Source organism: Genypterus blacodes, unplaced genomic scaffold, assembly GCF_046128005.1.
Source record: "Genypterus blacodes isolate CSIRO-AG114 ecotype Tasmania unplaced genomic scaffold, CSIRO-AGI_Gbla_v1 ptg000015l_1, whole genome shotgun sequence".
Lineage (NCBI taxonomy): Eukaryota > Metazoa > Chordata > Actinopteri > Ophidiiformes > Ophidiidae > Genypterus > Genypterus blacodes.
Window position 1 is genome coordinate 2,029,754 of NW_027466829.1, and position 15,517 is coordinate 2,045,270.

At 47.9% G+C, this 15,517-nt stretch overlaps 1 protein-coding gene across 1 annotated transcript in view; it reads right to left on the bottom strand.

Moving 5' to 3' along the window:
• Positions 1-15,517, bottom strand: part of tspan9a (tetraspanin 9a) — a 127,603-nt gene that overhangs the window by 89,631 nt on the left and 22,455 nt on the right. Inside the window, exon 3 of the mRNA XM_076171985.1 lies at positions 1,164-1,237. The gene's annotated coding sequence lies outside the window, so the exon portion shown is untranslated. The remainder of the gene's footprint in view (positions 1-1,163; positions 1,238-15,517) is intronic.

Below are 15,517 nucleotides of genomic sequence, written 5' to 3' on the forward strand. Positions count from 1 at the left end.
ATTTATCTGATTAATTGAAAAGATAATTTAATCGGAACAATCTGATGCTATACTGAACTTGCAGGTAATTAAGACACATGTATACTGATCCAACATCCTCCTTTTACCACAGAGGCACAATCCTGATGATTAGAATCTGGCCTGGATTAAAGACGAGTCTGTCGCTGCCAAGAATCTACCGTATGTCTCGGGATTGCAAATCTAATTAGAATGACAATCACATTCAACCAACTACCTGCCTGGAAAAAGACAATTCAGTGAACTGTTGTGGTTGTGCATTGTAGGGAATCGGTCTGCAGTTGCCGGCTGCAAACTCCGTGAACGGTGACGTCCAGAGACCGGCTGTGGCATTCAACTCTGACGCCTGAATGCATGCAAAGTGGTCCAAAATGCTTTCAGTCGACCCACTTACTGTACCTGAATCTCCTGCTTGAAATGGGTTTTGGGTTGCAAATAAACAGGGCTGCAGCAGGGGAATCAGAGTATGAATGCACGCCACACAGAACCTTGACACATTCAGTCCGGAAACCCCAAGAATAATCCCCTAGTGTGGAACTTTACACCTCGATATTCGGCCTCTTGAACACTCCTCTATTTGCATGAATAGCATTGCAGCCCTGCCAGCCATCCCTCTCTCTCTCTCTCTCTCTCTCTCTCTCTCTCTCTCTCTTCACATTCCTCCTTCTACAGCCTCTGCCACCACAGGCGCCATTGAAGAGCCTGACAGTTCAGCCCCGCTTTGATCTCGAGACACAGGTTATCTATTGCCCGGCTAATTTTAGTGAGCCCCTTTAAGCCGCTCTTCCCTTTGAAGCGGAGTACCATGGAGCAGAGAGTCCTGGGTGGTTATCGGCCCTGGCTCCTTTAGGTAGGAGGATTCATCCCGGCGTCTATAAAAGGCCACTCCAATCAGGACTAGATTATACTACATGGAACGTACGGCGCAAAGAGCAATCGCAGGTGCAACAGATGGGATTGAAATCAAAGAAAAGGTTGAAGAAATGTGAACTATAATGCGTTTTAATCAAGACTATCGCACAAGAGAATATCGAGGGAGACTCCTGTGAAAGTACCCAGCCCACACGGGTAATTAGACACTGACAGTTTCCATTTTGCGGCGGCGTTCACAGATTGTCAAAGCAGATGGAGAAGTGGCATCTTACCTTTTCAGAGATGGGGAGAGATGACGTCAAAACGGCCGTCTGCTCTTCACTCACAGGCCGGGGATGACGAAAGTCTGCAAAACAAACACTGGGTTAGTCAACGCTATTCTGATGCTCACTTGGCTGCTCTCACTCCCCCTCCTCAGACACTCAGACGGAGTGAGTCACGCCGCTCGTAGCTGCCGTTCATTTATCAAGTCAGTCGGTGAGCATCAGCGTCAGCTCCAATATATTAATGGAGGTTTGATGGCGTTAGGAGAAATAAAAAATCCTCGAACAATGATTTTATTGAAAGCACTGGACTGTGGAGGCCTGGAGGCATAATTCAATTCACCGTATGTACACGTGTATACACAAGAGCTGGGGAAAAGAAGAAAGCTAGGGAACAAAATGAAATTTCAGACTTTGGAAATAGGCTGACCCTGTTTAAAATCAGCTTACGGCCCCCAAGATACTTTGACCAGAGTGGTGACCATTCTACTTCTACCTCTGTTCTCTACTTCTGTTCTGTGCATTTGTATTGTATCTACATGGTGAAAAAAGCTTATTCAAACAACTGGAATATAAAAATCTCCCCTTGTATCTCAACGCCCTGGAGTTATTAAAATTTTAAAGGCATCCAGCACAACCAAGGCAGCCTTTGTTTACAGCAGGTTACACAAGAGGACACTGAGTTTGTTGTGTGAGCGTCTTGCCAGCTGGCCCGAGCTCTAATCAAGACGATGCTAAACCCCAGTGTGTGTCCTTGAACGCCGCAGCAAGACGCCACCGCCCAACGGGAACACAGGGCGACACGTTGAGCCGAGCCGCAGCGCACGTTGCGTATTGCAGCGCGTGTACGTCGTGATTTATTTTCAATGGCGTCTTTGTCAAGCGCACTACAGAGATCAAACACAAACGCACACGAGCATGCAAAAAGCAGCGGCACGCATACGCGGCGTTACAGAGCCGACACGGCGCAAGAATATCAAAGCGCAGCACTTGCTCTCCGCCATGAATGATGGTTCTCTAGAAGCGCCTTCAGATGAGAGGAGCAGGAGGTGTCTGCAGGCTGATTTAGAGCCTCAATCGCATACAAGCGGGGTCAGTTTTCTCTCGGCGGGATGACTTACGAGGGCACAGCCACTGCTTTCATTTCCATTTTATTGTGAGGAATGGAGGCTAAAGTTTCCCTCTATCAAACTGTATGGTGTGTTGCATAAGCTCAACGAAGGACAACAGCCGCATTGTGTTGCAGGAAGTTTTAATACGGCATCACAAGGGCGGTGATGTCATTTAGTCGTCCGGAGTTTGAGTACAACCCACAGGTTTACAATGCTCGACTTTGAGTGGGTCTCATTCACCGACTGATCTTCAGAAATCTCATCTTGAAACCCTCTCCCTCCTTATTTCTTTTTCAAAATTTGTATTGATTTCTTCAAATTCTCTCTTTGGTGTCCAGGGCCACATCTCAGATCAGACATGGGGCAGCTGAAGGAGAGACCCTGGGTGCTGGCACAGAGGACACAGAGGAGGTTACTGGCCTCGAGGTGCCAGGTTCTGTGTTGGTCTGTGTTCAAACGCTCATCTGATGCTTCACGCCAGAGTGCCTTCTTTCCAATAATCAGATAACTCTAAGCCCTTTCCCCCTCCAGTGGTCAGCGTCTCTCTTCTGTGTTTGACAATATCTGTTTTTGGCCTCAGTATTAGGATCAAACCATTGTTGTTTTTATTTCATCAGTCGTGGTCCGATCTCTGCATTCAGTATTTTAGTATTTTATATCCACTAATGATGCTGCTGGGTCTGACAGCTGCTTTGCTGTTCACTTCCTGCTGCAGCACCTTTACCTCAGAGCTACTGGAGCTTTTCTCACATTTGGGATTCTGGTGCTCCACCTTGATAAGATGCTCGTTTGGGCATTCTTCACTTCTCTTTTAACTTTTCTTTCCAATTTCTGTGTGCGCACACGGCCTTGCAGTCTCATGCCCTTTTCTGCGGATTGCTGTGACATTTGTCAATGCTAATTAACAAACTGGCACGTGCTTCTAATTTATGAGGACAATGGGCAATATGACATCATTACAGGACATCTGCAATATGAATCTGATCTTTTCTTAGGACCTTTCACAAAAGCAAACCTATTCATTCAGATATTGCTGAATGAGTGAGCATACTCTGTCTCTGCACCAGTCGAGTGTGAGTTCTATCCAGAATCGTGTTGATCAATTATTGCTTCCTTCTTTTTCAGTCTTCCTTTCATGATCATGACCTTCATTGTATGACATTTGAAGTCGAGTACAAGACTGAATTAATTTGCTCCAGGGTTATCACTTTTATCAAAAGAAACAACGTCAAAAGTCCTCAGGTCTGGGGGAGAAGAAGTGAAAAGCGGCGTGTGATTGAATAGGCGGACATAACAGCGGGGCTGAATAGAAAGAAGGTAAGTGGGAGCGGAAAATGGGAACATGTGCTGCGTGCGAGACAGACAGAGACAGACACGAGGTGAGGACTGCGGAGCGGAGAGAACAAGAGGAAGACGGAGAGGAGCAGACACAGAGGAAGAGAGCGATCGATGAGAGTGAGCAAGCAAACCTACTCTACGTGAGCGAGCGGCGGCAGAGTGACACAGCCGGCAAAACAAGACAGTTTGTTGTTCCTATTAACAGACAATTAATTAGGACGTTATTGACACACTGCGTAACCAGACAAACATAATTACAGTTACATCATTACTCCTCATCACTGCATGCTTGCCCCCTTGCTGCTCCCCGGGGGGCGGTGTAGGGTGTGTGTGTGTGTGTGTGTGTGTGTGTGGGGGTCGTGGGGTCCTGGACAGCCAATTGGACTGACCGAGCCGTTAACAGTGGTCGTGGGGAGAGCAAGATGGCTGTCAGCTTTCATTTAACAGAGCTGAAACAATTGCTCCACAGTAAGTCACGCCCGGGGAACGGAGGCGCTCGCTGGTCGTCAGGCGACGAGAAGAGGAGATGGAGCTGCGTAAACCTATTCAGTCAGTAATGGCTGCCGTGGCTATAAACAGACCGTGATCATTCACTCCTGTGGGCTATATTTACCATCTGTGGTCCTGCACACTCGCGTGTATACGTGTGTGTGTGTGTGTGTGTGTGTGTGTGAATATGTGTGTGTGAGTGAGTGATCATGCTTACTCCCAATCTGTGTCTTTGTGATATCACGCAGCAAACTATACATTTAAGGCACACAAAGGCCTTCTAGACGACACGGTAAACACTGTTTGCGCATTTGCATGTTATCTTTCCAAACAGTCTCTCAATACCTATAAGAAGCAAACTTTGGCATTCAAACACACACACACTTGCTGTCCTCTGTGCTAGACTGAAACAAATCAATAACCTTAAAAACAAAAGAAAAGCTACACTTCAAATAGTCAAGGCCCTCAAAAGGTCCTTCGTTTGCAGAAGAATAACATTTTAATAAGAAAGCACGGAGAGGGGCGATGAAAAGCCTCTGCTGTGCTGTGTGTGGTAATGGGGTATCATTTGTCTCATGGGAGAGAGCGGAGCCCCGCAGCTGTGCTTCTACAGAGGAGCTCACACAGCTGTGTGTGAGGCAGAGTCGGCCAGCGCTGGCACACACAGACACACACACACTGAGCAGTGTCTGCCTTTTCCTCTTATCGAGCAACACCAGAGAAAGTGTTCTTACAACATTCAGTGCTGCCGGACACGACTGGGAGGTGAAATGCTACTGTACACAATGACTCGGGATAACATCAATACCCTTTAGGGATTGTTAGATCATTGGTTGTTTATTAAGTCAGTCAGTAAAATGGTCCCTAATTGGCTGGTAGAAATGCTGGCAGCAGCATCTGACTGGAAGGATTCCAGTAAGCTGCTATGATTGGAGGCCCATCAGGACAGAGGAAACCACTGGACCTTAGGCCTGAAACTGAATGCGGAAGCTCTTTACTCTGAATTATTCAATGCAAGAAGTATGCAGCTCTATGAGTGCGTTCACACATTCCAAACTTCAGCTATGGTGGAGATTAAGGCAATTGCGACTGACGCCTTCAATGTAACAGCTGCACTCGACGCAAGATCTTCTTTCTTTTCATTTGACGACCCGAAGCCTCTCTGGATCCATCGCCCATGTTCGCTGCTCGGCCCAGGAGTTCTGAAAAAAGTACGTTGACGTTCCCTTGAGCAGGAGCTTCGAATGATTTAGGCGCAGTAGTCTCCATTTAAATATCCCTCAGCTTTATTCTATGTGCATTTTCAGCAGGAGAATGCATAATTAAAACGACAGGAATGACGGCATCGCTGTGTTTGAGGCTGACAGGCTGCTGGATGTTTCAAGGTTTAAAATACATTTGTGCCTCCTAGTCTCTCATCCGTGTTTCTATACGTGAGGTTTGTTGGAGATGTGTTGTGTACTGCAGCGGCTATAATGATGACTCCACTGCAGGGTCACCGCTGCCCTGAGGCTAATCCTCCCCCATACTTCTTGCTCTCTTCCTCTCTCTCCCCCTCTCACTCTCTCACTGTCGGATGCTTCGCGCCCCGCAGCGGCCCCCCCCCTCTAACCTCATCATCCTCTCTCGGTATGCTTTCCTCTAACCAGGACGGGGGTTCCTCCTGGCCAAACTCTTTTCACTTTCCTCTCCCGGTTTAATCCCGCTCCACAGGACTCCGGGGGATGAAAACTTTTCCCTTTCTAAAATCCCTAACAGCTGCGTCGGTGATGTCAGATCAGGTCCCTGGTCTCTCCATCCCTGCGTGGCCGTTGTCTTGCCTCTTGCCTCACAGAGGCTGGGGCTGGCCTTGGACGCCACCAACCAGGAATGTTGGAAAAAAGCCAAAAGGGATCTCCTTCCACAGGGAGGACAAGCAGCACGGATGGTTGAGCGAAAATACACGGATGCACCAGGACGCATGCATTCTCTGTGGCACCACGGGGACATGAAGATGAAACTTTGAAAACAGGAGACTCTAGGGCTGATTGCAAGAGCTTAGTAGTAAGTATCGCATTGTGAAGTCTGCTGCACCTCCTGGGCCATGTGAAAACACACACTTCCATCAGAAATCTGAATGCATGACTAAGATGCAGGTACTTATCAGAGTAAATTGCTGTGTAATTCAAGACGGTGGGCGGCTCGGCTCGGCCCGGCTCTGATTGCAGCCCGATGTAAGTGGAAGTCAGGGTGGGGGGGGTGAGGAGCGCTACTGCAGGCTCGGGCAGCGGGCCAGACGTATGTAACATTGCTGTGTGATGAGATGCACTATTGGAGGTCCTGGCTCAAAGCTGCAACAACTCAACTGACAGCAATTGTTTCCAACGTTGAGAGAAGGAAAAAAAGTTGTGTGAAGCGTGTGAAAGTGTAGATCACGCCTTCGGTTAGCGATGCATTAATGGGATTTTTTCCCTTTTATTTCCTAGTACAATCACATATTTCTATTCTCTGTTTTCAAATAGGAAGAATCCAATCATCAGCTTCACCTTTTCATTATTTCACAGACAGACGCCATTAATCCCAATTATTTGAATAGACAACTGGATAACTGCAAACACTCCTTCTACACTTCTTTTCCTTGTACTGTGGCGCGTGTGCGTGTGTGTGTGTGTGTGTGTGTGTGTGCGTGTGTGCGTGCGTGCATGTGTGTGTGTGTGCTGACCCCTGTTTCAGAGGTCTGCTGTGTGCCAAGGAGCATGACGCGGCGTAGAAGAAGAGTTATGGCAGCTCCGCTTCATCTCATCGCCCCGACTGCCGACTCCCACAGCATCATTTATCTGTGGAACACACGACACCATGGGTGGCAAACCTCTGCTCGAAGCTACGCTACTGTGCATCTGGGAGGGAGACGGCTTCAAACCGCGCACGTAAATCAGCAACATTGGCGGCCACACTGGTGTTATGGCGGCTGCTCTCGCTTTCTGCATGTAATGTGCATGTGTGTGCGTGTGCGTGTGTGTATGACTTTGAAGGGAGGCAGTGGCTCAGTGGGTAGAGCTTCCGCTTGGGAACCGGAGGGTTGCTGGTTCGAGGCCCTGCCGAGGCGCCCCTGAGCAAGGCACCAAACCCTCAATTGCTCCCCCCTCTGCGAAGGGTGGTAATGTAATGTAATGAAGGATTTATGCGAGCTATTTTCAAATGACCAAGTGCCGGAAAGTGATGTGCCTATGTAGAAGGGCAGATTAAAATTAATCAAAATCAAAATGAGCCAATTAAAAGCACCTGACCTAGCAAGACAGGCCGAGGATAAAACCAAACGGAACCCAGACCGTCACGGCTGACTGACTTGACAAATTGGCCAAAAACTTTTCTGTGGCTTTAAATGGAACGTTCCTCCTTGTCGGGGGGGGGAAATAAACTCCCCCCTCTTATTTACAAGAGACGTGTTTGCCCTTCAAATGCGGCGTTTTGAGTTCCCGCCAAACTAATTGATTGTGTTCCCGGCGGAATACTGCAATACAAGGAGTATCCGCGGAACAGATGGCTACCTCGTCGAGTAGCGAATAAGACGAGGGAGAGAGATACAGTATGAAGGCCCCCAAGGCACGCAGGCTGTGATTATCTATGATTAGACTCTCGTTGGGCACAGAAAAACATCTCAAGACCATTAAGGACTCCTCTCCCCGCAGCAAGGTTTCGTTTTGTTTTGTCATCGGGCGTCGAGAACTCGGCGTGCTAAATGCTCAGCGTTCTCGCTTTGGGCGGGCGGACACATTGCTTTTCCGATTTCCAATTTACATCAACAAATAGCAGCCGCCTTTGTTTGCTGAGGCAGCTGAATGTTGGGGTAATTGTCTAGTGAAAGATGCCGCACTGTAAGGTGTTAATGAGAAGACGTCTTACATTTTAACACTTTACCACAAACGGTTTGTTTACAATGATTCATTTAATATGCTATGTGTGTGTGTATGTGTGTGTGTGTGTGTGTGTGTGTGTGTGTGTGTGTGTGTGTGTTTTCCATGGGGGCTGTGTGTGTGTGTGGGGGTTAAACCCAGATATGACAAATAACATATAGAATATCATTACATCGATAATTATTAATACAGGATCCAGGCTCATAAACCTGATTCTCTGGCTGATCTATGTTATGTATGTATGTTATATTCATGTATGCGACATACACACACACATACATATCTCTCATATTAAAGTGCGGCTCTGTTTGCTCGCTCCACATTCATTGTGATTCATCAATTATGCAGTATTTTGCACGAGCCAATGCGATTCAATGAATACGACAAAGTCACAAATGTGCTATAATTGCAGACCTGTACTCCCGCAGGGGTGTGTGTGTGTTTATGTGTGTGTGTCTGTGTGTGGTATGTTTGCATGCGTGCAGACTGCTGATGACAAAATGAAACCAAACAACAGACCCTCGGCTGCAGCAGCTCGCTCTCTATTTCTCTCACACACACACACACACACACACACACACACACACACACACACACACACACACACACACACACACACACACACACACACACACACACACACACACACACACACACACACACACACACACACACACACACACACACACACACACACACACACACACACACACACACACACACACACACACACACAGCTATCGTTTCATGAGTCAAATGCCATTTTATCTAACACACAGGTAGCTGGCACCGCTCGTTGTTTGCTTGCATATTGGCCAACTATGAAGCACAGAACATCACAGTCATGTAACAGATCCAGAATCCCCTTCCAAGGCAGAAACACATTTGCATTCTAAACAGTAAACATGCCAACCCAATCACGTACACCTTTCCATACAAAGCAGTTTTATATAACAGCGCCACTTAATTAGCGCTGCGCTCAATCGGCGTCAACAAGAACCACAAAAATCAACTTCACAAAAGTAGAATTTAAAGCGCAATTTCGAGCCGATGTGGAGCTAAAGGGAAGGTCTCCAGAGCGGCCGAGTTCTTTTCTTCAGTTAATTTCTCCAGAGCCCCGAGGTCTCCCCGAGAGTGCCGTCCACCAAATAATCTCCGCTCTGTAATTTGCCATCCACCCAATCCAATATCCGCTGAGGCTCTCCACATCCGTGACTCCGATACACAAGAGACATTTTGCTGTCCCGGGGGAGTCGTGACAGCAGATTATCGCCCTGCCAGCAGATAAACAGTGCTCATCAAGTACAATCATCACTAGAAGTCTGGATTGGTTCCTACTCTCATGGTGTGTGTGTTGGTGTTGGTGTGGGTATGGTGCAGCGTGCCAAATTGGGGCCTGCACACTCTCCGTCCTTGTCCAAGAGGAATTTCCTTCCTGATCCAGCATGCAATCGGAGGCATCTGCAGCATCCACTTTGCCAGGATTCTCCCCGTCTCTCCCAAACACACAGATATGCGGCGGCATCTGTTAGGGCACACTCATGCCACGGAGGGGTGCAGCTGTGGGCCCATCAACCCAACACACACACACACACACACACACACACACACACACACACACACACACACACACACACACACACACACACACACACACACACACACACACACACACACACACACACAGAGGGGCACATACTTGGTATCACAGCCAAGCAGTCACCGGGGTTGTTGGAGCTCGGGGAGCGGGAAAGATTAATCACCTATGACCTCACAAAATCCAGCTCCGCACCGACGACGGCGAACAAGCACCAGGTGGTTCACATTCAAGTCAGGACTTCAAACACGGCTCCATTTTTCTCAAACAGCAGGAATCTCTTAAGAAGTTATTGATTAAATCTGCACTGAATTGGACAATTTCTACTTCAGAACAAGGCTGTTTACTTTCTTAAATGTGTCATTTAATGCAGGGAAAGCGAAAGACACATCAAAGCGTCTCGTTGCTCCCCTGCTGCATGTACGCCGCCTGAATCCCCCCCCGCACCATACGTTGCCTGAATGATTATGTGGGAAAGCATGAGCTGATTCTGGACGAGCGCGAGAACACAGCGGTCCGACGTGAGACATTACACAGTTGTCTGATATACTTCAAGCCAATTTTCATGGGGTCCGACTGTGTCCTACTGGATTTGGGGCTGATAAAAACCTCTCTCATTTCATTTCCCTCCCTGGGTTCTTAGATTAAAGTAACAGACAAACTGGTGGTTCAGTCATGGAAGCAGAATAAAAAAAGCACGGGGGGAGGGGAGGGGAGGGGAGGGGGGTGACAGATAAGTACGGACAGGGAACAGCGAGCAGCAGATTAAAAATGTGCTCGGAAAACATAATTAGCAAAATGGCTGTCATATAATCACATCCCACTGCAGTGCACGGCACAAAAAGCCTACGACAAAGTGCCACACACACACACACACACACACACACACACACACACACACACACACACACACACACACACACACACACACACACACACACACACACACACACACACACACACACACAGAGCCTACAGAACCAAAGCAAAGACACTTTTTTAAGGCTAATACACTTTATATCTTTAGAGGGGATTATGTGCACATAGTGGCTATAAAAAGACCTTTCACACAGTCCTACAGCAAGACCACAGGGTACAACAAAGTGTTGAGAGGAGAAGACAACTCGCATTGATCACTTTTTCACCCACATTGCTTTATTCCACCGGGTGTAGTTCTTTCGCTGTGGACATGAAAGCCAAGTGGCCCGAATAAATTCCGGAGCTGTCTCTTTTTAACAACCTCCACAATCTTCCCCATTGACAGCGGGAGTTGATAGGTAGGAGACACACAGTGCATGTTTGTGTTCCCCCTGTCCCAAATGTCCTTCCTGTGGGCGCACATGAACTCAGTGTGCGTCCACACGCCCGCGCGGATTTTGTGACAATTTCACGCGTGTTGTCCTGAATCTGTTGGCAAGGTTCTGTGGTTGTTGCACTCCCGCCCCCGCCCTCCGCCAGCCCGCAGGTGTCGAGAGCTCCAAAAATTCCGACTGGTGCTCCCGGCCGAGGAGGGGGGCGGGGGCACACGTCTGGCCCCTCGCCTTCTAGTGCCGTCATTCTTAGGCCATGCTAGTCAGGAAAGAGAACGCTGCCAACGCCAGGTGCCAGGCATCCGCTTGGCACCGTGTCAACGCCACATCGGGGGCGGGGGGAGTGCGAGCCGAGGGCTGGGAGTGCACGAGGGCCAGAGAGGAGGATTTTCAGAGCGCGGGGCTCAATTTAACAGGTGGCAAAGTGTGAAATTTGATGTAAAATCAGAACATAGTGTGAAAGAAGGAGACTAAAAATGGAAGAGAGGGGAGAGAGAGAGAGGAGAGTGGAGAGTGGAGAGAGAGAAAGAGGAGTGGGGCAGATTGGGCATTAAAGTTGGCGAGAAAAGTATATTGTAAAGTCTACGGAAGGGGAAAGCTCAATCTGACCTTTGACATGCAATGGACTGCAGCAGTCAGCTTCAAAACATTTGACCAATCTCTCAAAACAAACAGTGACACAGTTACAACTGCTGGGCCTCTGCGGGGACGAGCACAGGGTTGTTACCTATAAATGGACAGCTGGACTTCAGATGACTTCGCGGAGCAGCAGCGGCGGAGGCAGGCTAGGCTAAATAAGACAAGAGACCTCAGAGTTAGATTCTGCAACAGAGACACACGGGGACAAATCATTCCAGCATTCTTATTTGTAGCCGTGTGTGTGATTCTGTGTGTATAACAACGTTTGTGTGATAAATTACAGACGAACATGAAACGTTGGGGCGCTGCAATTTGTCTGTGTCTCACTGAAGAGAAACGATCGCACCATTATTTAGGTCCGCAGTTGATAAGGGCAGAAATGAGCTACGGCCGGAGGAAGGGTGTGTTGGCAGGAGCATTAATAGCCAAACCACCCCGGATGGCTACACGGGGAGTCCCGCGGCCTGATGGCGTTGTTCAAAATTGGAAAAAGGAGGGGGAACAAAAACTACGTTATGGTACATGGGAGGAAGATTAGGTGGATAAGAGAACAACTTCAGGACGCACTGCACTTAAGTTCCATACGTGCACGCTGTTTGAGAGCTCCATCATTTGTAAAGCAGTGTTTAACAGGCAGCTACGGAGCGAGTGTGAGATTCATCCCTCCAGCTGCCCTCCAACGGAGCAAAATCTCATTTTCAGGTACCTCCACACATCACACCGATCAACCTGTCGAGCTCTCTGGCTCTGCCCACATCTCTTACTATCCAGCGGCACAACAGCATCATTCCACAGGGAGCACCTCGCTCGTGTAACTACACATTTCGAGCACTCCTTGCGGACTCCGCCCCCCCTTCCCCTAGTGTCTGACGCACTTATTTATCTTCATGCTGACAAGACGCGCAGTAGACCAGATCCTTTACCCCTTATAGCTAAATCGTGTCGGTGGATACTCCGGGATCCCTCCGCTGGCTTTGAACGCCTCTCCAGGACTGACAAAGTGACCGATGGGGCCAAGTCGGCTCTGGTGCCTATCCATCTCCTTCCGAACCGGGGAGGGAGGGAAGGAGAGGCAGGGAGAAATGTAAAGATAAGGGAATCCAGACTGAGACAGTCAGTATTGTATCTGCTTTGGCTTAGGGGGGTTTGGAAACGTGAAGGTGGCTTACAGCGGAGGATTTTTAATGATACGCTTCATGGCTCCTATTTTAATGTGCCCATGGTAATTAGAATATTTGCCATGTAAGCCTTTAGCAAGCATCTCACTGTAATGAGAGAGAGAGGGAGAGTGTGTGTGTGGGGGGGGGGCAGAGAGAGGGACAGAGAGAGAGAGAGGGACAGAGAGAGAGAGAGCACATGTTTTGTGCACCATGTGGGTGTCATGCAAGTGTGTTGCTCAGTGAGGGGGTAGTTATGAATAAGGCGCCTTGCTGTCTCTTGGCTGCCGGCCAGTGTTTGTCCTTTAGGTGTCCTAGTGACCAGAATTTCAGGACTCCACAGGGTCTCCTAAGGGGGACCGAGACACATGCTGCATTGTGCGCGCTGTGCCAAATATCCAAAACTGGGGTGACAATTCTTTCTCCAGATGTGCGTTTGTGGAGCAAAGGGGTAGCACTTAAGTCCAGTGTCACCTCTATCATTACGTCTGGTATCCTTAAAGCTCTCCACGGTGATTATAAATGGAAAAATATCATCTGTTGGACATATTATATTAAAATTATGGCCTCAGAATTGAAGGGGAGCCATCAGCCTCCCTGGATGGAGATTCAGGTCGGAAAACAAAGCATAAATCACAGCTCTGCAAATATCCATCCAATTACTTAACGACGGCGGCCCCAGATGGGCATCTTTCCTCTAAGATGCAAGCACACCGTCCAGTTTTGGGAAGGAGGGCAGATCTGTGTTTGTGTGTGTGTGTGTGTGTGTGTGTGTGTGTGTGTGTGTGTGTGTGTGTGTGTGTGTGTGTGTGTGTCGCTTAAACAACGCGTGACAGAGGAGCGCCAGGTGCATGATGACACAAGGTAAACGCTGAATAAAGTCCGACTCAAAGTGTCACGACTGCTCCGCTCCCTCATCACTCACCGGCCGCTTTTCTCAACACCGCTCTCTGCAGAAACGCCTGCCTCTTCTTCACCACCTGAGCTCTTAGTTTTAATGCAAAATAACTCATTGTTTTAAATGCACGCACGCACGCACGCACGCACGCACCCCCACACACACACACACACACACAGGGAGACGACAGCAAGAGAGATAAACAGGTAGCCGGGAGCATTGTATGCAAATCCTCATCCCTGTGAAAAACAGGCCAAGGCTTAAGCTTATGATCAATGTAGAGGTTGGCTGGAGTTTCTAAGGGTTCCAATTTGTGTCCTCGCTCAATCTTCCCTTTAAAAAACACACACACAGAGGCTGCAACCTGAGAATGGACACCCATTAGCAGCTTTTTGTCAGAATTGTGCCCTTTATCAATATTTAATTATGATTGTATGGCATATTTAACCTGACTGTCCACTCGCTCTATTGAATTCCACTAGCTTGTCCATTACCTTGAATCTTTCCCAGCTTAAAAACTCCTCCAGTACATTTAAGGTCACAATTTTGGTTGGTTTAGTTCTACTTTGTATGCCGAATTGGCTTCACTGGCTGCTTTGATAATATAACTGAAGAGCTGCTGAAATAGAAAATGCACACTCTGCTCTCTACTGTTGAGTGGGTGTGGACCGTTACCTGATGCATGGCAAGCTTGGATTTCCGTCTGGGATGTTATGCTGCATACAAAGTGCGACGCCGCCCCGTGTAATATGGCTGTTTGAGCATCAGTGACGTCCCAGGGGCCGACACATACACAGAGAGAGAGAGTCATCAAAGCCACGCTGGGGACGGCGAGACAATGAGTCGTTACAGGAGTTAGTACGTCCTGTGTAGGGATTGCAGACGTGTGTCATGCTAAGACACAATCATCCATGTTTTAGATTCACATTGATAAATAAGACGGACTTAGAGCGGATTCGACTTAACAGCTACAATGGTGAAGTAACTATGTTTATCAATGAAAGCCAAACCTTGGTGCTCTTGATCAAACTAGGGAGGTTAAGTAGTGAAAACTCTATCTTTAGAAGTAACTAAGTTAATATTTGACTTCCCAGTTGGACGGCAGATTCCTAAATGCAGCATTAAAGCCAGAGATCTAAATAAATAAGGGCGTAATGTGCGATTGCAGCCGAGTGAATTCAACTGAAAAACAAAAATATAAAGTCAAAAAACATACAGCGCCCAGGTTGTCTGCAGAACTCAACATTATGCAAAGGCTGTTTGCTTTTATTACAGCAGTGGGTCCACTAGATTGTGTATTTCCACTGAGGTTGAGATCTGCGCTCCATCTGGGTCATTCCAACGCTTTGATCTTCCTTTTCTCCATCTTCATTCTTTAGCTGACAATGATGTGTGCTCTGGGCTATCATCATATTAAAATGTGAGATTCCTCTGCATTCTCAGGTTTTGTGCCAAAAATATTGTGGAGCTCTTTATTATTCAATCTATTGTGACTGAAGCTAATGTTCCTGCTGAAGGGAAGAAGCCCCCAAAAGTGATGCCGCTGCACGCCGGGCGCCGCCGTGTTCTTTGGCTGATGGGGCTGTGTTGTCTTTGAGCCAAACACACCTTTGCACTTAAGACCATGCAGGTCAGCTTTGTTCTCCTTTTCCCACTTGACTTGGGGCGACTGAAAGTGCCGTTGTTCCAAAATCAGATGGTTTATGTGTTCTGTTTTGTGAGAAATGGCTTCTGTCTTCCTCCTCTAATGTGGAGTCCCGTATATGGACTGAGTTGGTAGAAACACTAAGGAGCTCCTTGTTACCCTGTTATCAGCTATAAAGGGATCATCTGATCTTATCAGAGTCTCTGTGGTGCCACATATTCTCCATCTAGTAAATAAAGTCCTTGCCGTGTTCCACTGAGAGCCACACTATGCTCCGTCTGACAC